Here is a 21,343-nt window from a genome sequence, read left to right on the forward strand (position 1 = left end):
TTCTATATCGGGCCAAATTTTAATAAATTAAGGTATTTTAAGGCATAATGGCCAGTTTGTTATCTAGAAAGATCAAGTTTTTCGAGTTTTTCTTCAAATTCAATTTTAGGCAGGGGATATCATTAACATCTTTAAGAGTAAGTCCAATACTAAATGTAAAATGACTATAGCCATTTCTATAATATGATACCAAAACGTGGATTTTGGTACTAAAATAGGCTATACATATGAACTTTAATATATTATGATGTATTTTTTAAAATTAAAAAAATAAGTTATACATGTGAATTTTTAGTACATTATGTTATAATAAAATATAAGACATAACATTGATAAACAAAAAAAATAATCATATTAAATCTAATTTATATGTAAATTTGTCAAATTTTCATAAACCTTTTATTTTCATTTATACTTAAATTGACTTATTTTTTTAATAATATATACATAAAAATGGATATAATTTTAAGTAAATTAATTATCTAAATTTTTTTATTTATTTGGATATTTGTTTTAGCTTAACCTTTTTATCACATTCCACACTAATCACTAATTTAATATAAAGAATTTTTAATATAAATACACAGAAAATATGTAATTCTCATTTAAATACAAACTTTATCTCGTAAAAAATGTGCCGTAATATATTTGAGGACAGTGCCCCGCATAGCCCTTAGCCACGCTCCTTTCCTAAGCTCCTCATGAACTGCATGCTATATTGCTAATTTACCACATTTAAGGTATTACTAAACCCCAAATCACACCTTTTTTTTGTTAATCAAGAAATGTTGCAATTTTATTTTTGTCAAGATTAAATCTTTATGATCCTAGCATACTAATTAGGCTGTATATTCATGTGGGTATGCTTTAAATTTTGATTATAATATAGATACACTATCTTTTTATTGATTAGTAATTGCTAGAAGTGTTGATGTTATTGCACTTAAGCTCAATCTTGAAATGTTGATTTTGATTTAATGGCTATAATTAGATTTTGATTATGATAAAGATTTGATTTTGATACAGTGGCCTTAAAAGTTGAGGGAAATGGGGAAATTAAGAAGGAGAAGGACCCGATGTCGATGATGAGGTTTCCGAAGAGGAGGAAGGCTTATATGATTGGCGAGATATGTGTGTCTTTATTTGAGAGGAGAAAGCATCATTTTGGGTAATTTTTAGTAACTAACGAATTGTGTAATGTTGTTTAGATTGGATTGTGCAATGTTTAATGTGTTGGTTATTGCTCGCACACAATCTCGATGCCAGACTGTTAGAATTTAAGAAACAGAATGAATGGATATCGACCTTGTATGTTTTACATTAAATGAATGTTTTTTATGCTTGATTTTTTGTTCTTAAATATTAAGTACATTTTGGTTAACCGTGACCCCTAAATCGTTTTAGACTGTGAAAGTCCTTGACGTTAAGTATACTGCATTCTTGGATTTTATGTTATTTGTTTAATATTATTAAGGACTACTATTTTATAGGAGATTTAAGATTTTTAAAAATACTTCCTAGAATAGATGAATGTTTATGTAGATATTTGATATATTGGATATATAGAAAATTTGTCTATTGGCCTTTTAAATTGAAATGAGGCCCTCTCTGTTGAAAAGGAGTAAATATGCATTTATGCAATAAAAGTAATCAAAAACTAGCGCAACTTTGATATCTTCCATTAACTATGTCATTTATGTTTTTGGAGTATTAAGCGGTTTCTCCTGTACTCAAACAATTGACAATATAGGGCGGTACATTCCGGTAGGATTCATTTGAGTCTTTAAACTGTTTTTCTATGTCTCGTGTATTGATATACAGCCAGTCAATCATTTCTAGTGATTATACGAATTTACTGCTAGATTATTTTTCTGCTCTATTTTAAATTTGTAGCACTTTGGATTTGAACTGACAAACTTAACTATTGTGTTATATGCATACATTTTAGTTGTCCCTAATAATAACTGTAGTCAGTTATCCTTCTCGTGGTCGCATCATTTTTGTACTTGCAACAGGTTACCCATATGCCATAAATTTTGAGTACTGTGCATTGGGACAATTGCAGCACTTCTCCATTGACAACCTTGAAGAAAAAAAAAAGAAATTACGGTGTCCATTCCAGACATTTGAAGTTGGTGTCTTGGATTGGTTTGCTCGCTTAATGTATTGAAGAAGATTGAATACAGAGTTACATCAAGAATTGTGGCACAGAAGGCAATATGCATGGTATATTAGTCGGGTCAGTAGTTTTCCTCTTGCAGTTGTTCCAAACATTAATCTTCAGAAATTCTAGCTAGTTAAATCTACAGGAGGGAAGTGTTTACTGATGGAATCTTGTATGCATTATTCTATGTTCAAAGCAGCACGGATGTACCGAATGGAATTTGAAAAGGTCGACAACTTGACCTCCGCAGAGATTGATTGCAAAGATTTAAAATCCAAATTTCTTTGTCAAAAGGACAAACCCCAGCAATTGTCAATGTGAAAATTGGTACACACCTTTCTCCATGTATATTTTCCATGTGTAGCATCATGCTGATTTACTACATTCTGCAGGAAAAACTGTAAAAGGTGTTGTCGATGATCTTATTATAAAGACCTTAGAGGAAAACGGTTTTAACCATGACCAGTTTTATATCCACTGTGATGGGGCCCTTTTAGTCTCATGATGCCTTTTGTCAAACATGTGAGTTTTACTTGTTTTGAAAACATATATTTCTACTTCGTAAAATGCTTATATGGAACACCTTTATAATGTTTCTGTTGTTATAGGTTGATCATTGTCTACATGTTAATATCATCATGCTGTTCAATGTGTTTATTGGTGCAACATGAATTTAAATATGTATCAACTTTCAGCTATATCAGAACATATAATTCTCCAAGCATTACTTGAATAGCTTTCCTCTTTATTGATCTGATATAAAGTTTCAACTAAGGAGAGTAATTTTTTTAAAGTTACCACTAAGGAAAACAAAAATATAAATATATATATAAATATTTAAATTCGATGAGAGTCGATAAACATGAATACCTGGAAGCTGAGAAAATGAGATAAATAAGATAAACAATAATCTTGTGCAAATTTAACGAGAAAGAACAAGGGATAGAGATGAAAATACGGAGGGGTTTGGTGGCCAGGGTCCTACAATACAACAAGTATGAGGGTTGCAAGAAACAAGTCACGTCCGTCTTTTTTAAATGCATTTCCAAACTAGAGTTAGGGATGTGTTGTTAAGGTTAGGTCATTACTTTAAAAAGACGGAGGTGTGATGTGTGAATGTATTTAATTGTAAGAAATATGTTATATTATACTTGGATACAATTTTTAAGAAAGACCGGCATAGGCAATTGTTCTTTAGGAAGTTAGAGAACATTACTTTCTAATGTAATCATAATATGGGGTACTATACTACATGCTAAAATGATAAGTGAGCCATCCATATATTCCATATATTCCATAGTCATAAGCATACATTCTATCACATCAAATAAATAAAATAAAGGAAAAGAAATGCCAGTGCACAAAAAATCAAAATCAATTCCACAAAAATGACCTACAAAGATCTAAATCTTTTACAATTTCAAGTCCAACCCCACTGTTGGGTTAAAATCCAAAGCACACGTTGTAAACCCCTCGTGGTTCAAATCAATTTCCATGTGAGTTAGGACACTTCTTCTGCATCATCGTGGCCTCTAGACTCCACCCCAAAAGCAATCGCTGATTCATTCACCTAAATCCTCTTTGAAATCAAACACAATTTAGACCCTGCTTTTGAGCTCAAGAATTGCCTTTGAGCTCAAGAATCTCTTGTTTGAGTGCGGCATTCTCTTGTTTGAATGCAACATTCTCCTGTTTGAGTGCTGGATTCTATTTTCTTAAGCTGTTTGATCTCTTTCAAAATCTCTGAATTGGACGTTATGTTGAGTGGTGCATTTCTTGATGAGGACATGACCACAGGGTCTTCCATGTTTGCGGATGTCCCGGCTCAGATGGCTCGCTGCAGATGATCTTTTGCGTTGTACCTCTCAAGCAAATGTTTTTCACCTCGCTTAAATAAATCATGCTGCCATTTTTAAAAATCCGACAACTTCTTGAATCCCTCAAAATTATTTAATATATATTAATAGATATTGAAACCACAAAATTTGCAGACTTCTGATTTGTGTTGCACAACCTTTTTTTTCTTTCCTTTTCTTAATTCTCATTAAAAGAGAAACTTATACATATTATATATACATAGGTGAACCTCGAGAACGCTTACGTAGTTATTCATTCAGCTGTCGAACATAATTGTTATGTTTTATGTATTTGGAAGCAAATCTCTAGCAAATATGTTACTATCCTTAACAATAAAAGTAGCATCGGTTGCAGTCCACTACTAGATCTTTGTTGTCAGGATTGTCGATGATTTTATAAATCTTTGCGAAAAAGGGGTTGGGTTAGCGCGATGTGATGGAGTTTATCCTAAAATCAACAAAACAATTTTAGAAAAAAAAAACAGAAATGGTATACTAATTTAAACCTAACAATAGATAGAGAACAAACGACCTTTTGATTATAATGGTAATAAGATAAACATGAAATACTATACGGAAGAGCATTGAAAATGGGGGAGGGTAAATTTTGTGTCAATGACAAAGAAGGGATGGAATATAAGGTGGGGTTGTGGGCCAGGGTCTTACATGAAAAATATCGTGAGAGGAAAGAAAGAAGCTGTGAGTTTCAATTTTTTTTACCTATTTACAAACTAAAGATTTGGATGGTTAGTTTTTTAGTTGGTGAGTATTATATTTTTTATATATATATATATATATTTGTGTATTGATTGATGTAGTACAATAAGCGCAAACAATAATAAGCGCATAGAATATATGACATTCAAGAATAATCAAATAATGATATTATTAAATAAAAAGAATATTAGCTTGTTCCATCCTTTCATTAGTGTTTATGAATATTAACAAGCTAATATTCTTTTTATTTAAGAATAATATTAATTGATTTTTTGAATATCGTATATTCTGTGTGTTTATTATTGCTTTTGTTCATTATTCTACATCAATCATTACAAAAAATATATCTATAAAATTTGACACTCACCAACTATTAAGCTAACCATCCATATCTCCATTTTATAAACGGGTTTAAAAATAGAAATTCACAGCCTCTTTCTTTCCTCCCATAATATTTTTCATGTAGGACCATGGCCCACGACTCAATCTTATATTGCATCTTTTCTTTCTCGTAGACACAAAATTCACCCTGCCGTATTTTTTCAATACTCTCCTTTATTAGTATCTCAGATTTAAGTTATTATGTGTTTATCTTATTTTTTTAATTGTAATGTAAAGGTTGTTTTTCTGTGTCTATTGTGTGTTAGGTATAAATTATTGTACGCTTGCAATTGTATATATGTGTATCTGGAGTACTTCATTTTGATTTAAAAAAAAATTATTTTTGTTATTTCTAGGATTATAGTGGGAGGCTCAATCACATTGCGCTAACCCAGCCACTTTTTTGGCAAAGATTTATGAAATCGTCTACAATCCAGGCAACAATGATCTAGTTTCGTGGACCGCAAATGGTGATACATTTATTGTTAAGGATACTGACGTTTTTGCTATGGATTTACTTCCTAAATGTTTCAAACACAACAATTTTGCCAACTTTATTTTACAGCTGAATAATTATGTAAGTAATCTCGGATCTCACATTTGTATATAATATGTATAAGTTTCTCTTTTAGTGAAAATTAAAAATAGGTAAGAAAAAAGGTTGTGCACCACAAAACAGAAGTCGCAAAATCTTTGGTTTCAATATCTGTGTATCGAATAATTATCCGGGATTCAAGAAGTTGCCAAATTTTGAAGAATGGTAGCACGATTTATTTATTTATTTAAGAGAGGTCAAAAACATATATTTCTGGAGATACAACGCAGAAGATCATCTGCAGCGAGCCGCCTTACTGCATCGGTTGTACAAGTTGCGACATCCGCAAACACAGAAAACCAGGCGGTCATGTCGTCACCAAGAAATGCACCACTCAATACAACGTCCGATTGACAGATTTTGAACTATATCAAGCGGCTTCTAAAAGAGAAAGCCACACTCAAACAAGAGAATGTTGCATTCAAACAAGAGAATGTCACACTTAAACAATAGATTTGTGAGCTTAAAAGCATGGTCCAAAATGTATTTGATAGGATTAGCTGAAAATGAACCGGAGATTACTTTTGTGTTCAAGTCTAGCGATAATGATGATGCAGATGAAAATGCCCCAGCTCGTATGGGAATTAATTTGAACCACGTGTGGGTTGGTGAGCCGGTGAATGCAGCGTGTGCATCAGGTGTTAACCCAACAAGGGGGTTGAACTTGAACTTGTAAAAGATTTAGATTATTGCATAGTCGGCCTCTCAGTAATTGCCTTAATTTTTTTAGTATCAACCTCAACACGGATGACATATCCAAGGGAAATTACTAATTACTCGCCAAAATCACATTTAGACTTCTTCAGAAACAAGTTAGTACGTAAGAGTTCAAACACTATTCCTATGTGATGCATATGTTTAACCCATATTTTACTATATATAATTTATCGTCAAGAAGACCAATATAAACTTTTGTAACCGGGACCCGAAAACTCCATTCATCGTACTGTGAAAAGTTGAAGATTCATTTGTACGGCCGAAAGGCATGACTAGAAACTCAAAGTGCCTGTGATGAGTTCTAAAAGATATTTTTATATCTGCTGGTGCCGCCCTGATAAAAAAACTGCCCGTAAATCCAACTTTGTGAAGTACCGCGTTTCATAAAGTTCATCTAATGACTTACTGTTGGTATGGATAATTTATCCTTAACGGTGCTACAATTAAGCTCACGATCGTCCATAGAAAAACGCTATGTGCCATCTTGTTTCTTCACTAAAAGGGCCGGAGAAGAGAAGGGAGATTTACTCGGTCGGATGATCCGTTGTAACATTTGTTTGCATTCTTTCCCAATTTCATCATTGTCCACCACCGATTGGAGTATTAAGGGGTTTCTACAGTCCTCATAACATATTACAAGTAATTCATGTAGGATTCATTTGACACTTAAAAGTGTATTTCTACCTCTCGTGTATAAATAAACAGCCAGTCAATCATTTCTAGTGATTTTATGAACTTACTGCTAAATCATCTTTACATCATTTTAAATTTATAGCACGTTGGATTTGAACTAACAAGCCTAACTACCATGTTATAATAATGTAGTATACTTGTCTCGCATAAGTACTTTAGCAGATTATCCTTTTCGTGGTTGCATCCTTTTTGTATTGCAATAGGTTACCCATGTAACTTAGTTTTTGATTATGGTGGGTTGGGACAATCACAAAACTTCTCCACCGCTACACGTGGGCGCAGGAAATGATTTCAGGAGCAAGTCCAGTGGTGATGCTAAAGTGGGTGCTTTTGTTATAATATAGCACCCAAGCAAAATAACCAACTCTAATGGATGCTAAACTTACATGCAAAATAGCAAAATGCTATAGTTGGTGCTAAATATAGAACCAAGTATAGTTGTTGATATAACTGCCACCTAAGCATGCAAGTACCAAACTCCATTAATAAAGTAGTTGTTGGACATTAAACAAAACTACAGACTAGTGTATAAGAGAAACATAAACTTTGTAAAGGCGGAGATATCTTTTATTGATTGACAAGGACTTATTTATACTGCTATGCAGCAACATCATTGCAACAAATTAAGCTTTACTGTTATAATAAAATATGCTAACAGATTGGTGCCTAAGAAGACATTCATGTTCCTTGATTACAACACAGAGATACCGGCTCCTGGTTGTCAGCTTCAAGAGTCATATCTGTTAACACTCCTCCTTGACTCTGGAGTTGTAAACACCAAGCTTAAGCCTTAAGAACTCATATCTATTCGTGGAAGTGAGCACTTTGAGCTTCTCAGTGAATTAGTTTCACTTCTCCTTCCTTCTGGAAATCTCTTAGAAAATAAAACTTAATCTTGAAATGCTTGGTTTTGTCATAGAACAATGCATATATCTTGAGAGGATACATACAACATTCATATTATCCGGCCTGGTTGTGGTTAGATACATCAAGCATCTAATTAAGCTTATGTAGAGTCGTTCATCCACTTTAGGAGCGCCATCATTTTCGCAAAACTTTTCTTTGTCATTCATTGGGGTTGAAGTAGCCTTGGAATCCTCCATGTGAAACGTCACAGGAATTTCCTTGGCGCATTTCTTTAGACATATGAATATCTCATTAATATTTTGTTGCACTTCCATGTCAAGAAAAAATGTCATTTGTCCTTTTTTTCTTTTTTAAACTTGACAATCTGGTTCAAACCGCTACCTGTTACAAGTAAATCATCAATGTATCATGACGCCAGACTTCTCAACGGGGCGGGAAAAATGGGGAAGCCGCCCCAACCCGACTCCGTTGGGGCTGCTCCGCTCGGCGGGGATCAAAATTTTACCCCGTTTTAATATAGGGTGGGTATGGCATTTTTTATAATCCCCGCGGCCGCGGGAAAAACCCGACCGCCCCGAATATATTATAATATATATTTTTATAATTAAATATAATATTTTATGTCATGTAGTAAAATATATATATATAATATATAATAAACTATAAATAATTTATTTTAGTTCTTTATGTAATATAAAAATATTGCATGGTGTGTTAAAAATTATCTATACATTTAATTTAATTTTGTATAATATGTTATAAATATAATATTTATTTATTTTTTAAAAAAAAATCTTAATTATTAAACGAGACGATAGGCGTGGTGGGGACTAAGTTTTGCCACGTGGGGGCGGGGATGGGGATACATGATAAATCCTCGCGGGGATACTGGGCGGGTATGGGGAAAACTCTTTTTATGTGGGGCGGGTACGGGGATGTCGATCCCCGTCCCGAACCCGCCACATTGAGAACCCTAAATGACATAACGAGAATTTCGTTATCAGCTTTTTTGACATAAAGTGTGGCTTTACCTTTTTAGTAAAGCCTAAGTTTAACAAATGAGTATCAATCCTGCTGTACCAGGTCCTTGGCATTTGTGTACAGCAATACAAAGCTTTTATTAGCCAATATATCTTATCCTCTTGTACTCGACAAATAAACCCTTCAGGTTTTTCAACAAGAATTTCCTCCTCCAGAAAACCATTCAAAAATGCTAATTTGACGTCCATTTGGTCTACTCTCCAGCCATTTTGTGCAACAAGAGCCAACCATTTTGTGCAACAAGAGCCAACAACATCCTTATAGTTTCCATCCTCGTAACCGGTGCTAAAGTTTCAGCAAAAATTACTCCGTATATCTGAATATACCCCTTGACAACAAGTCTTGCCCTGTACTTGTTTACAGAACCATCAAGATTGAATTTGCTTTTATAAATCCACAGGACTCCTACAGCTTTCTTGTATCTAGGCCTGTCCACCAACCCCCATGTCTGATTTTTTAGATCATTTTAAGATCCTCCTTCATTGCAACTATCCACTTTTGATCATTTGCAGCTTTTTCATACCCTGCTGGTTCCAATAAAGCGACATTGCACCTTTGATAAATCGCGGAGAGTGGCCTGGTTCCTCTAACAGGTTCGTCATTAGTGTCATCATTTTTCTTTTGGATCAGACTTTGCTCATCTTTTTCCCAATTCATTTGTCAGCCTCAATGAAATGAACGTCTCTGCTGATTACAATCTTATTGTTTTGCAGTTGGTAGATCCTATAGGCATTTAGGCATTTGAGGTGTAGCCTATAAAAATTGTTGATTCTGATTTGTTATCCAACTTGTATCTTAAATTGAGGGATATGAGAGAAACATAGACATCCAAATGTTTTCAAATTATTCATCTCGGGTTTGTGTTCATACCACACTTCAAACGGAGTCACCATACTTGAAGCTTTTGTTGGCAATCTGTTCAATATTGAGAAAACAAATCTATTTGTAGCCTCGGCCCAAAATTTCTTTGGCACCTTTGTCATGAAGTAAACACCTCGCCATCTCCATAATTGTCCGATTTTTTCTTTCCACAACACCATTCTGTTGAGGAGTGTAAGGTGTTGTTAGCTGATGCTCAGTGCCTGCATTTCTACAAACTTGTTAAATTTTTCGTAAGTATATTGAGTTCCGTATCTGATTTGATTATCATGATTTTGCTCTTGCTTTGAGTCTCAACCAAAGTTTTAAAAGCACCAAAAATTTCAGAAACTTCAGATTTCTGTTTCATAAAATAAATCCAGTACATTCTTGAGTAATCATCAATAAACACAAGGCAGTACTTACTTCCATTTAATGATGGTGTGCTCATTGGTCGTGCTACATCAGTATGTACCAACTGTAACTTCTCCTTGGCCTTCCAATCATTATTTTTTCTTTGTTGGAAAGGAACCTATTTTGCTTTCCATACTGATAAGCAACGCAATTTAGTGGCTCCTCTTATGCAGACAGCCCTATCACCATATCATTCTTTTTCATGAAAAGTATAGCAGCATGATGGAAGTGCCCCAATCTTTTATGCCACAACATTGTGTTATCGGCTTCTTTGTGTATGGCAGCCTGCTCTTCTTTCATCAAATCCAAGGCAAAAATTTTGCCTTTCATTTGAACTTTAAAAATATCTACACCCCTTGAATCTTTAATGACACAATGGTTGTTTTCAAAACAAGATTTGTAGCCTTTTTCTATCAACTGAGAGACACTCAAAAGACTTAGATTGATTTCAGGAACATACAAGACATTAGAAATAAATTTTGTACATGTATGGCAATGGATTTCTACTATTACTTTGCCTTTTTGCTGCGACGTATGCACCATTTCCAACTCTAACTTTAGAAACAACAGCCTCATCAAGATCTCTAACGATTTCACGATCATTTGTCATGTGGTTTGTACAACCACTATCTATAAACCAACTTTCTGCGGAGCTGTTGGTGGAAAAACACAATACTACAAACAACCGTTCTTCAACCACTATTTGTTTTTTTACTTTCAGATTCTCCAGACTTGTTTTTGTGTTGCCATTTTCTGCCTCGTTCTGCATTGTTGCTCTGTGATTTAACTTGATAGGTGTCTTCCACCGATCCGTCTTTCCTCATAACTCTTCTTTGTTTTTGTGCCTTCAGTGCATTTAACAATTCTGCCAAGGTAATGCTTGACAGAACTTTGGAGTTTTCCAGCGCTGAAATCGTAATTTCAAACTTTTCATGAAGTGTAACTAGTATCTTTTGAACAATTATAGAATCTGGAAAATCAGTTCCAAGGAGTTTAACTTTGTTAGCAATTCCAAGAAGTCTATCAGAATATACTTAATTGTTTCAGTTTCTTTCGTTCTTTGCATCTCAAATTCCCTGACCAGATTCAGCACTTGCATTCCTTTCATTCGTTTATCTCCTTTGTACTAGCTTTGAAAAAATTCCAGATTTCAAATGCCGACTTCATGGTCATAATCCTTGTGAATATATATCTAATGAGAAAGCATCAAACAAGTTAGCTCTTGCCTTAGACTTTTTTGTCTTCCTTTCCTTATGATACCTAATCTAAGCCATGGTTGGATTAGGCATGGGAGGAAGTTCATAATACTCTTCAACTGGTTCCCATAAATCATTTGCCTCTAGGTATGCTTCCATTCTAGCTGTCCAAATATAAAAGTTTTCACCATCAAAACATGTGTTGCTGGTGAATACATGTTCTGAATCCATTCTGAATCAGAGGTTTTTGTATTTTTTGTTTGTTTGTGTGTCTGTGTGTTAAGAGGTGTGTATTTATGATGTGTGTTTGAGGGCTTTCTTACATCTCACAAGTCCCTTAAGACTGGAGCTATGATACCCATATCTTGGACATTAAGCAAAACTACAGACTAGTATATAAGAGAAAGTTTAAGAGCAACATAAACTTTGTAAAGTCGAAGATATCTTTTTATTGATCAACAAGGACTTATTTATACTGCTATGCAGTAACATCAATGCAGCAAATCATGATTTACTGTTACAATCAAATATGCTAACAGATTGGTGCCTAATAATTAGCATAAACAGACATTGATGTTCCTTGATTACAGCACAGAAATATCAGCTCCTGATTGTCAGCTTCAAGAGTCATATCTGTTAACAGTAGTAATAGTAACAAATGTAGTTGTGTACTTTAAGATGAGTTAATTAGAATATAACTAATTTGGATATTTTTTTGTGTTATTTTGCATCTACCATTAGACCATACCATTAGACCATGAGTTCTATTTTAACACCAAAAATCACTTTTTGATTTCAAATTATAGCAATAGGTATAACTATTTTAACATCACTACTGGACTTGCTCTAACAACCTCGGAGACTCTATAATGGAATGATATTACATTGTCTATTTTAGACAGTTTGAAGTTGGTGTATTGGATTGGTTTGCTTGCTTGATGGAAGCGAGAAGAATGAATACTGGTTTACATCATGAATTGTGGCACAGAAAGGCAACATGCATGGTACATTAGTCAGGTCAATTTTTTTCTGTTGCACCTCTGAAATATTTTTTTATCTGGAAAGCAGGGGTGCGGCACTTACGTACGGGTGCGGGAGTGCGGCAGGGTGCGGCTAAATACGTACAGGATTCGCCACCTGACGTGTCCCCGTCTTTGTCGAGTCAAATGCAGCGGGGTGAGGGAGAGGGGGTGTGGGAATGGCAAAGATCGTAAATAAAAGAAGGGTTAATGGATCTGAAAGAGCAGTCACTGCATGCCATTTCCGGCTGCTAACTGCCATATCCGGCCACCAGCGTCTTTATCTTCTATAAATCGTCAATGTGTGTGTTTTACTTATATTTTAAATAGTGTATATGTGTGTACAAAGTGATGGTGAGAGTAGATGTACTTGTTGGAATAATCTTAAATTTAGTTATTAATTATTTGTTTATTTAATTATTAGATATTTAGCAATAGATTAATTATTAGAGAAAAATATTATTTTAGAATTGTTTAGTAGTGGGGTAGTGGAGTTATGGAGTAAATTATGGACATGTAATTTACCCATTAGTAGTGGGGTAGTGGAGTTATGGAGTAAATTATGGACATGTAATTTACCCATTAATTAGTAGTGGTTAGTTTTAGTAATAGTTAGTTTTAATATGTTTGTAAAGCCTATATAATAGTTTACCTTGAGTTTTAGAAGAGGAAAATAAATAAAGTAAAATAGCAGTACAAGTTCTCTGCAAAAAAAAATGTAGGTGTCTTTTATCTCTAAGTTTTTTCAACAGTACTTTGACTCTGGTTGTTTTATTGGGAAATGGTGTATCATATGACACATTATTCCATGTTCATATGATCAGCAGGATTGTATAGAATGGAATACGAAAAGGTCAACACCTTGACCTCAGGAGAGATTGAATTTAAAGATTCCAAAGCTAAACTTCTCTGTGGCAAGGACAAACCAGCAATTATCAATGTCAACACTGGTAACTTAGCTTTCACTTTGTATAACTTTTAAGTGTGTGATGTCATGCTGAACTACTATATTCTGCAGGAACAACTGTAAAAGGTCCTGCAGATGATCTTGATCCTGTTATAAAGACCCTAGAGGAAAACGGTGTTATATCCACCGTGATGGGGCACTTTTTGGTCTCGTAATGCCTTTTGTGAAACGTGAGTTTTTACTTATATTGAAGACATATATCTACTCCATAAATATATTATTCTTATATGGAACACCTTTATAATGTTTCTGTCGTTATAGGTTGATCATTGTCTCATGTTTATATCCTCATTTTGCTAAATGTGTTAATTAGTCAGCATGAATTTATCAGTTATATCACAATATTTAGCTAATGAGGAATTTTTTTTTGAACTAATTATTATTTATTCAAGATGCACAAACCGGAGTAAGCAGTCGAGTCGATATATAAATGTATATACACAAAAGTCTGGTGTGTAAAATTCTAGTAAGATAAACATAATTACTTGGAAGATGAGAATATGAGATGAACAATGATCTTTTTGCAAACTAAATGAGAAAGAACATGGGATAGGGATAAAAATATGAAGGGGGATGGTGAACAGGAGCCTACAACAAGTATGAGGAATTCAAGAAACATGCCAAGTGCGTTTTTTTAAACACATTTCCTGACTAGAGTTAGGGATGGGTAGTAAAAGGCAGGTGTGCATGTATTTAATTGTAAAAAAGATGTTATATTACGTTCAGATACAATTTTAAGGAACTTTTAGATATTGACCATATCATTATAGTTTTATTCAATCTTGTGTTAGAACTTGCAAATTGCTACATCCTTTGCCTAGACTAATATTAATACAGACATACATTTTTTTAATTAGTTCCTCGTGAACCAACATTTGGTTTGTGTGTTTGTCTTACATCCAAACGCTAATAAAAAAGACTGCGAAACACAATTGTTCTCTAGGAAGTTGGAGAACATTACTTTCTAATAATCATAAGATGCTGTACTATTATGTAGATAGAACAAACATGTTAAACCGATAAGTGAGCCATTCATATATTTCCTAGGCAGAAGCATACATTCTATCACATCAAATAAATAAATTTAAAAAAGTAAAAAAACACCATTGAACAAAAAAGTCCAAATGAATTGCACAAAAATTGGCCCACAAAAATCTAAATCTTTTACAATTTCAAGTCCAACCCCCCTATTGGGTTAATATCCGATGCACGCGCTACATCCACCGGCTCACCGACCCACGCATGGTTCAAATCAATTTCCATGCGAGTTGGGGAACTTTCTTTTGCATCATCATTGCCTCTAGACTCCACTGCAAAAGCAATCGCCGGTTCCTTATCAGTTAAATCCTCTTCATCATTGAAACCAAACACATTTTGGACCTTGCTTCGAAGCTCATGAACCTTTTGTTTGAGGGTGACATTCTCTTGTTTGATTGCAACATTCTCTTGTTCGTGTGCAACATTCTCTTTTCTAAGACGCTTAATCTCTTTCAACATTTCTGAATCGGACATTGTGTTGACTAGTGCATTTCTTGGTGAGGACATGACCACCCGGTCTTCTGTGTTTGTGGATGTTACAACTTGGATCGAGGCATCAAGGCTCGCCGCAGATGATCTTTTCTGTTGTGGTTGTATCTCAACAAGCAGATGTTTTTCTCCTAGCTTAAACAAATCATGCTGCCATTCATTAAAATTTGGCAACTTCTTGAATCCCTGCAAATTATTTAATATACATATTATTCAATTTACATCAATAGATATTGAAAACAAATATTTTACGATTTCTATTGCGATTCACGGCCTTTTTTCTTTCCTTTTTTTAATTCTCATTTCAAGAGAAAATTATACATATTATATATACATAACTGAGATTCGAGAAGGCTTACGTAGGTGTTCAACTGTCGAATAAAGCTGGTAGTACCATCTGCAGTCCACGAAACCAGATCTTTATTGTCAGGATTGTCGACGATTTCATAAGTCTTTGCCACAAAAGAGGTCGGGTTAGCGCAATGCGATTGAGTTTCCGACATTTCTGCTATAATCTTAGAAACAACAAAAACAATTGTATAAAAATTTAGAATTGAAGCAGTCCACATACATGTATATACAACTGTAATTGTACAATGGTTTGTACTTACCTAACAACAGATTCAAAATAAGATAAACATAACATACCATAAATTTGAGATATCTCTTATAAAGGAGAGTATAGGGAAGGAATATATGGTGGGGTCATGGGGCCAGGGTCCCACATGAAAAATACCGTGGGAGGAAAGAAAGAATCTACGAGATTTTATTTTTTAACCCATTTACAAACTAGAGTTCTCGATTTCCGGGCCGGGCGGGAGGTGAGGCCATAAGAGAAGATTGCCCTCTCGGTAAGGAAGAGGAGAAAAGGGTGCTGTCATCTATCTCGACCAGTTTCCTGAGGCGTTGGAAATCCAGACCGGTTCAGAGAATCACTGGCGCTATTTAGCCCTTCGTTTCGCCAACAAAGGACGATTTCCCATTCTTTCCCCGCCTCTCTTCGCCGTATGGATGGTTAGTGGTTAGCTTATTAGTTGGTGTGTGTCATATCTTTTTATTATATTTGTGAGAAATGATTGATGCACGAGAAAAACTGAAAGCAATAATTTGCGTGGAACATACTATATTCAAGAATAAATCAATGTTATTCTTAAATAAAAAGAATATAACCAAAGCGTGGATAATATAAGTATCATGTTCGGCAAACATATCGAGATGTAAAATCTAACAGGTTAATGAAGAAGGCTCATTTATAACCGTTGGATCTTTTTAATCAACTGATCAGGGCCGTTAGATCAAATTTCTAGGTTCGAATCCCGCCAACAACAAATATTAATATTATTTTACACTACTAAAACTCTCAGGTTCGAATCCCGTCAATAACAAATATTTATATATTATTTATAGCTAACAACAAATATTTATATTATTATCTTACACTACTCAAACTCCCAGGTTCGAAACTCGCCAACAGCAAATATTTATATTATTATTTATATATTATTAAAGTTTCAAGTTCGAATCTCGCCAACAACAAATATTAATATTATTATTTATAAATATACTAATAAAGTTAATGGTCCAAATCTCATCAATTATATATTACCTTCGTTCCTCTCATTACTTTACATTTTTTTCACTGCTCGACACACATATTAAGGCTTATATAAAGTATAGTCAATAACTTATTTTTAAATTTCCTTTTTCTCAATAAAAATTTAAACATTGAAGTTTTATTCAAAATCATTTTTTTAAAAAAATAATTTATGTAACTATACTATATAGGAGTCTCAAAATGCGTGACAAACAACTTAACACAAATTTGGGCATAACACCTATTATACGCAAACTTAGGTGTAGGTAAAACCCTATCTCAACTTAACACATGTTCTTCTAAAGAGCACTTAATCAATCAAGTCATCTATATCAGAAGTTATATTCAATGGGACATCATGTATGGTAACTACCTTTAAAAGAATATAGAAGCACTATGTGCAGGATTATAAGATCAATTTCAAAGAAAATTGAATCACGCCCATTACGTATCCTAGCAAACCCTAATATGTATTCCACGCTAAGGTCCTCCCTAGAAGCATGGGGAATCGGAAAATGAGTGCATAATCATTTATTCTACATCTAACAAGTTCGACTACTTGAAACTATACAAGCAACATCCTTCTTCAAGCTAGGCCTTCAAAACCTATCCTGAACACTAACAATGGTGAGCTGGGGTAGTAGTCGGGTTGAAGGTAAGGATAAATCAGGTGAAGAAAGTGTAGAAGAAGAATAAATATCAGTTTGTTTCATAAAAACAAGTAAACACTTCCAGATAAAACATAGGACCAATGGCCATTCCACAAGAAAGATCAAACTCACAATCATTAGTACCAACTCTCTTATTAATTCGAAATTGACTCGTCCTCATAGCATGCAGTTTCTTCCAAGCACCGGGAAGTAAGCTGTAAAGCAATCACACTATGATGAACATTTGCATCAAACTTTTAATTTCCAGTGCTTAAGTTAATTCTTTATGGTATCTCAGTATTATTCATTCAGAATTCGAATATTTTAATCATTTAGATATTTTTGTTCATATTTGTTAAATGACCCTTAAGGTCCTCCCAAGAAACATGAGGAACTGAAAGATCAGTTTATAATCCTGTATTTTGAGTTTATAATCCATTTTCTTGAGTATGACAAGTACGACATCCTGCAATTATACAAGCAACATTTCTCTTCAAGTTAGACCAATAAAACCTACCCCCAACAATAAAAATAATCTTAAAACCGCCAAAGTGACTAGTTAGCCCCTTGTAATTCTCTCACTAGATGATTCTTCAAAGACTAACCAGGAATACATGAGTGAACTCCTCGAAACGAGTACCCTTCATGAATGCAATGCGATAGTCTCTCGAAGGTGGAGAATTAGGATCCTCAAAACTAACATGTATTTCTCCAAAATCTCAACATGAAAGATAATTCTGAACCCTATGCGCAAATCTTACAACATCTACGCTCAAAGTGTTAAGGAGAATGTACTAAGTGCATCAACGACTTTGTTCTCGCTACCTTTGCAATGCTTACGCACAAAAGTATACTCCTGGAAAAACTCAAACAAATTAATGTCTCGATAATTAAGGTTTGTTTTGTGATTGCTTTTAAAAATTGTTCTGCTGAGTTTAGTTGTGAAAAAATCATATAACTGTTTGATAATATATTTGATATGTGTGTATTTTGGGGTATAATATGAAACAAAATTAATTTTTTTTAAGGTTTAATGTTGAAATCAGTAGCTGCTTCCTGCAAAAACAGCTTTTTTTAAAAGCACGGGGATCTGCTTTCTTTAAACCAAGCTTTTTAGCCAAAAGCGCTTTCTACAAAAGCTCATTTTGATATCTACCAAACAGTTTTTACAGACCTTTCGGGAAAAAAGCTTCTCTGGTGGCTAATATACTGGAACGCTTCGTAATCGAAGTAGAGCACGAGCTCCTTAGGTAACAAATAATTCTGGAAATTTTTATGCGCCTGAACTATAAACTATACATGAAACTCTCTTATAGGTTGTATCTTCTCTTGGCGTCATTAAACTTTTTACCATAAAAAGCTATGTGATGACCCTCATGAGTCAATACTTCACATGTGCCGATGGAGCACTTTTTGGTATCATGATGCCTTTTCTCGAATGTAGAGTTCTTGTTTGGAAATATATATATATATTTCGTAAGTTACTTATGTGGAACTTGTTTATAATGTTTCTGTCATCATCATTGTCTCCATGTTAATATCCTCATGTTGCTGAATGTATTTACTGGTGCAGCATACAATTTAATTCTCCACGGTTCAAGCATTCCCCAAATATTTTTTTTGTTTATTGATCGGATATAAAGTTTCGGGTAATAAGAGGAATTTTTTCTGAAGTTATTGTTTACTTAAAAGATGCCCAAGCCAGAGACGCCCAAGCCAGAGGAGGGAAACTAATATATTTATCAGCTTTTTTAAAAACTACCGTCGAAAATTTCCCATCCCTAAAACAACGTTCCAGCTTTCTGTTTTTCTTACAAATTTAAGATTTTGGTCCACATTGATTGACATTTTATTTACAGATTGCATCCTAATCACTACTCTGTGCAAACCTATCAATCAATAAAAGTTTAAAACTCATGGTGAAGAAAAAATTTAGTATCTGGAATCCATAATTTGCGTAGAACATTTAAGTGATATCATGTTCAAAGAGTTATTCTTCACAATGCCCAAGTGCATGTTTATGAAATTTTACGAGTTTAAGTCCTTGTTCTCTCGCGTTTGATGATGATAGGCAGCAAAAGTTTTCAGAAAACCTATGGGAAGTGTCAGTGTCCCAGGCCAGAGATTTGTTTAGTACCTGATGCGTCTGTTGTCCAAATAACAAGAGTAGAGTAAAAATGGATTAATTCATACACAAGTGGCAGCTTGCTTGCCATGGGAACATCACTGTTGAGAAGCTGGATAAATTCTTGGAAACTCTTTGAAATGAAGATGAGCTAGCTAAGGAAGTATGATGGTTGTATGTCCTCAAAGATGATTCGATATAACACTAGCACATGTTCGATTCATGTACTTGTACTGTCTTTATTTTGCACTTGGGACTGGAATATGTTTCAATTTATGATCATATGCCAAAACGGTGTTCTTTCAGGTTTCTTAGGACGTCACATGTATGCAGACTACTATGTGACTGTTCTAAGCATATGATTCTGATAGTATTAGACAGGTTCTGTAAGTTCCTTAGTTGGTACCGTCCTCAGTGTTGATCCTTCCTTAAACATATCAATGGAATATGTTCTGTCTTCACAAAGAACATGTAAACACAGAAGGGGATTAGCAGAAAGAGACAAGTTGAGTCTATTTCGAACCCCATGTGTCTTGCCTAAAAAAAACACATGCATTAGTAAAATTGAGGTATTACACTAGCAGATATTTGTGAAATGTTTAGTGCATTTCTCCAGTTCTCCACCTCCTTTTGTTGTGCTTGGTTTTGTGGAATGAAATGGTATGAACGAAATTTAATGAAAAGAAAGAAGGTTGGAGTTGGAGGTAAGAGTTTTGTAAGTGTAATTTTGTAGTGATGAAGTGTAAATTTTCTGTGATGTGAGGAATGATGAATTTGAGGTCTTGTTAATATTGTTTGGAATTGAGTGGAGGAAATTATGAATGAATTAGAATACTGGACATTTACTCATGGTATAATTCAAATTTCAGTTCATTATGTCCACTTTTATTTCATCGTTTATCCCAACCAAAATGTGTTGTCAAACATAAAAACTAGATGGAGGGATTAGGGGAAAATTTACAGGGTACATTAAATTTTTACATAAAATGCCGAACTATATATTTATTACACTAAGTCGAAGATCTTCACGTAAATTGTCTCCCTCTCTTCGGAATAGGAGCGTATATCTTACTTTCAAGACATTGCTGCCGGGTATGTTGATTGATATATAATTTTTTTGAATATCATAACTTTGTGGTGTATTCTATTCATTTTGAATTTAAAAAATTTACTAAAATTTGGGTGTGTAATAACACCAATAAAATTAGAGTTAATATTAAATTTAAAATATAATCAATCCAGAATTCATAAAATGATATTCAAGTTCAGACTTTAAATAAGTTACTAAAATCTAAAAAAAATTACAGAATATATAAAATTAATTCCATTCAAAATCCTATTAATGTGAAAGTATTCATTAAATTTGTGAAAGTATTCATTAATGTGGCTTGGTAGAAATTGAATAGGCTTCTTTAAAGTTCAATACTGTAACCAATTTCTCCTGGTATATTCGGTTGAGATTAATAAAAAACTGGATTTCGAAAATCTAGGTATACTGGATTAGATTTTAAAAATCATATTAAATCCGGGGTAATTTTGAAATAATTAGATTTTTTTAAGTTGATGATATTTAATTAAGATTTTAAAATCTTTGGGAATATACCATTCAGATTTTACAATGTATTCTAAAATCAATTTTTTTAACTAAATTAAAAAAAAAGATTAACTTAAACTTACTTCAGCAAAAAGTAAGTTTTTCTTCCTTTAGAATAAATATATTATATAAGTACTTTTTCGTCGTCCTTTTTGTAAAGGCAATATGAGTACTAAACTCCTCACAAATCACAATATGCAGGGATGTTTGGTTGATGGTTAATGTGTCTGGTTAACGGGAATCGGAACCTTAAACCGAGTAATAGTATTTGGATTACTAATTCAGGGGATGAGATTCCCTCTTGATGGGTAAATTAAACACACCATATCTCTTGGATTTTCATTTCATTCTCATTCTCTTACCCTTCA

The 21,343-nt window shown here is 33.9% G+C and overlaps 1 long non-coding RNA gene across 10 annotated transcripts; it reads left to right on the forward strand.

The window, feature by feature from the left end:
* The first annotated feature begins 646 nt into the window (after positions 1–646).
* LOC141668697 (uncharacterized) lies at positions 647–20,232 on the forward strand. Of its 10 annotated transcripts, none has more exons than XR_012553151.1 (9): positions 647–740; positions 1,027–1,168; positions 2,016–2,239; positions 2,364–2,491; positions 2,557–2,686; positions 13,343–13,468; positions 13,537–13,655; positions 18,420–18,506; positions 19,328–20,232. It is a non-coding gene; the product is annotated as an uncharacterized LOC141668697 (long non-coding RNA). The 10 variants fall into 10 exon arrangements; XR_012553155.1 differs by having other exon boundaries at positions 18,429–18,506; XR_012553153.1 differs by lacking the exon at positions 18,420–18,506.
* The last annotated feature ends 1,111 nt before the right edge of the window (positions 20,233–21,343 follow it).

The sequence above is a fragment of the Apium graveolens genome, chromosome 6, assembly GCF_009905375.1.
Source record: "Apium graveolens cultivar Ventura chromosome 6, ASM990537v1, whole genome shotgun sequence".
NCBI classification, from domain to species: Eukaryota; Viridiplantae; Streptophyta; class Magnoliopsida; order Apiales; family Apiaceae; genus Apium; species Apium graveolens.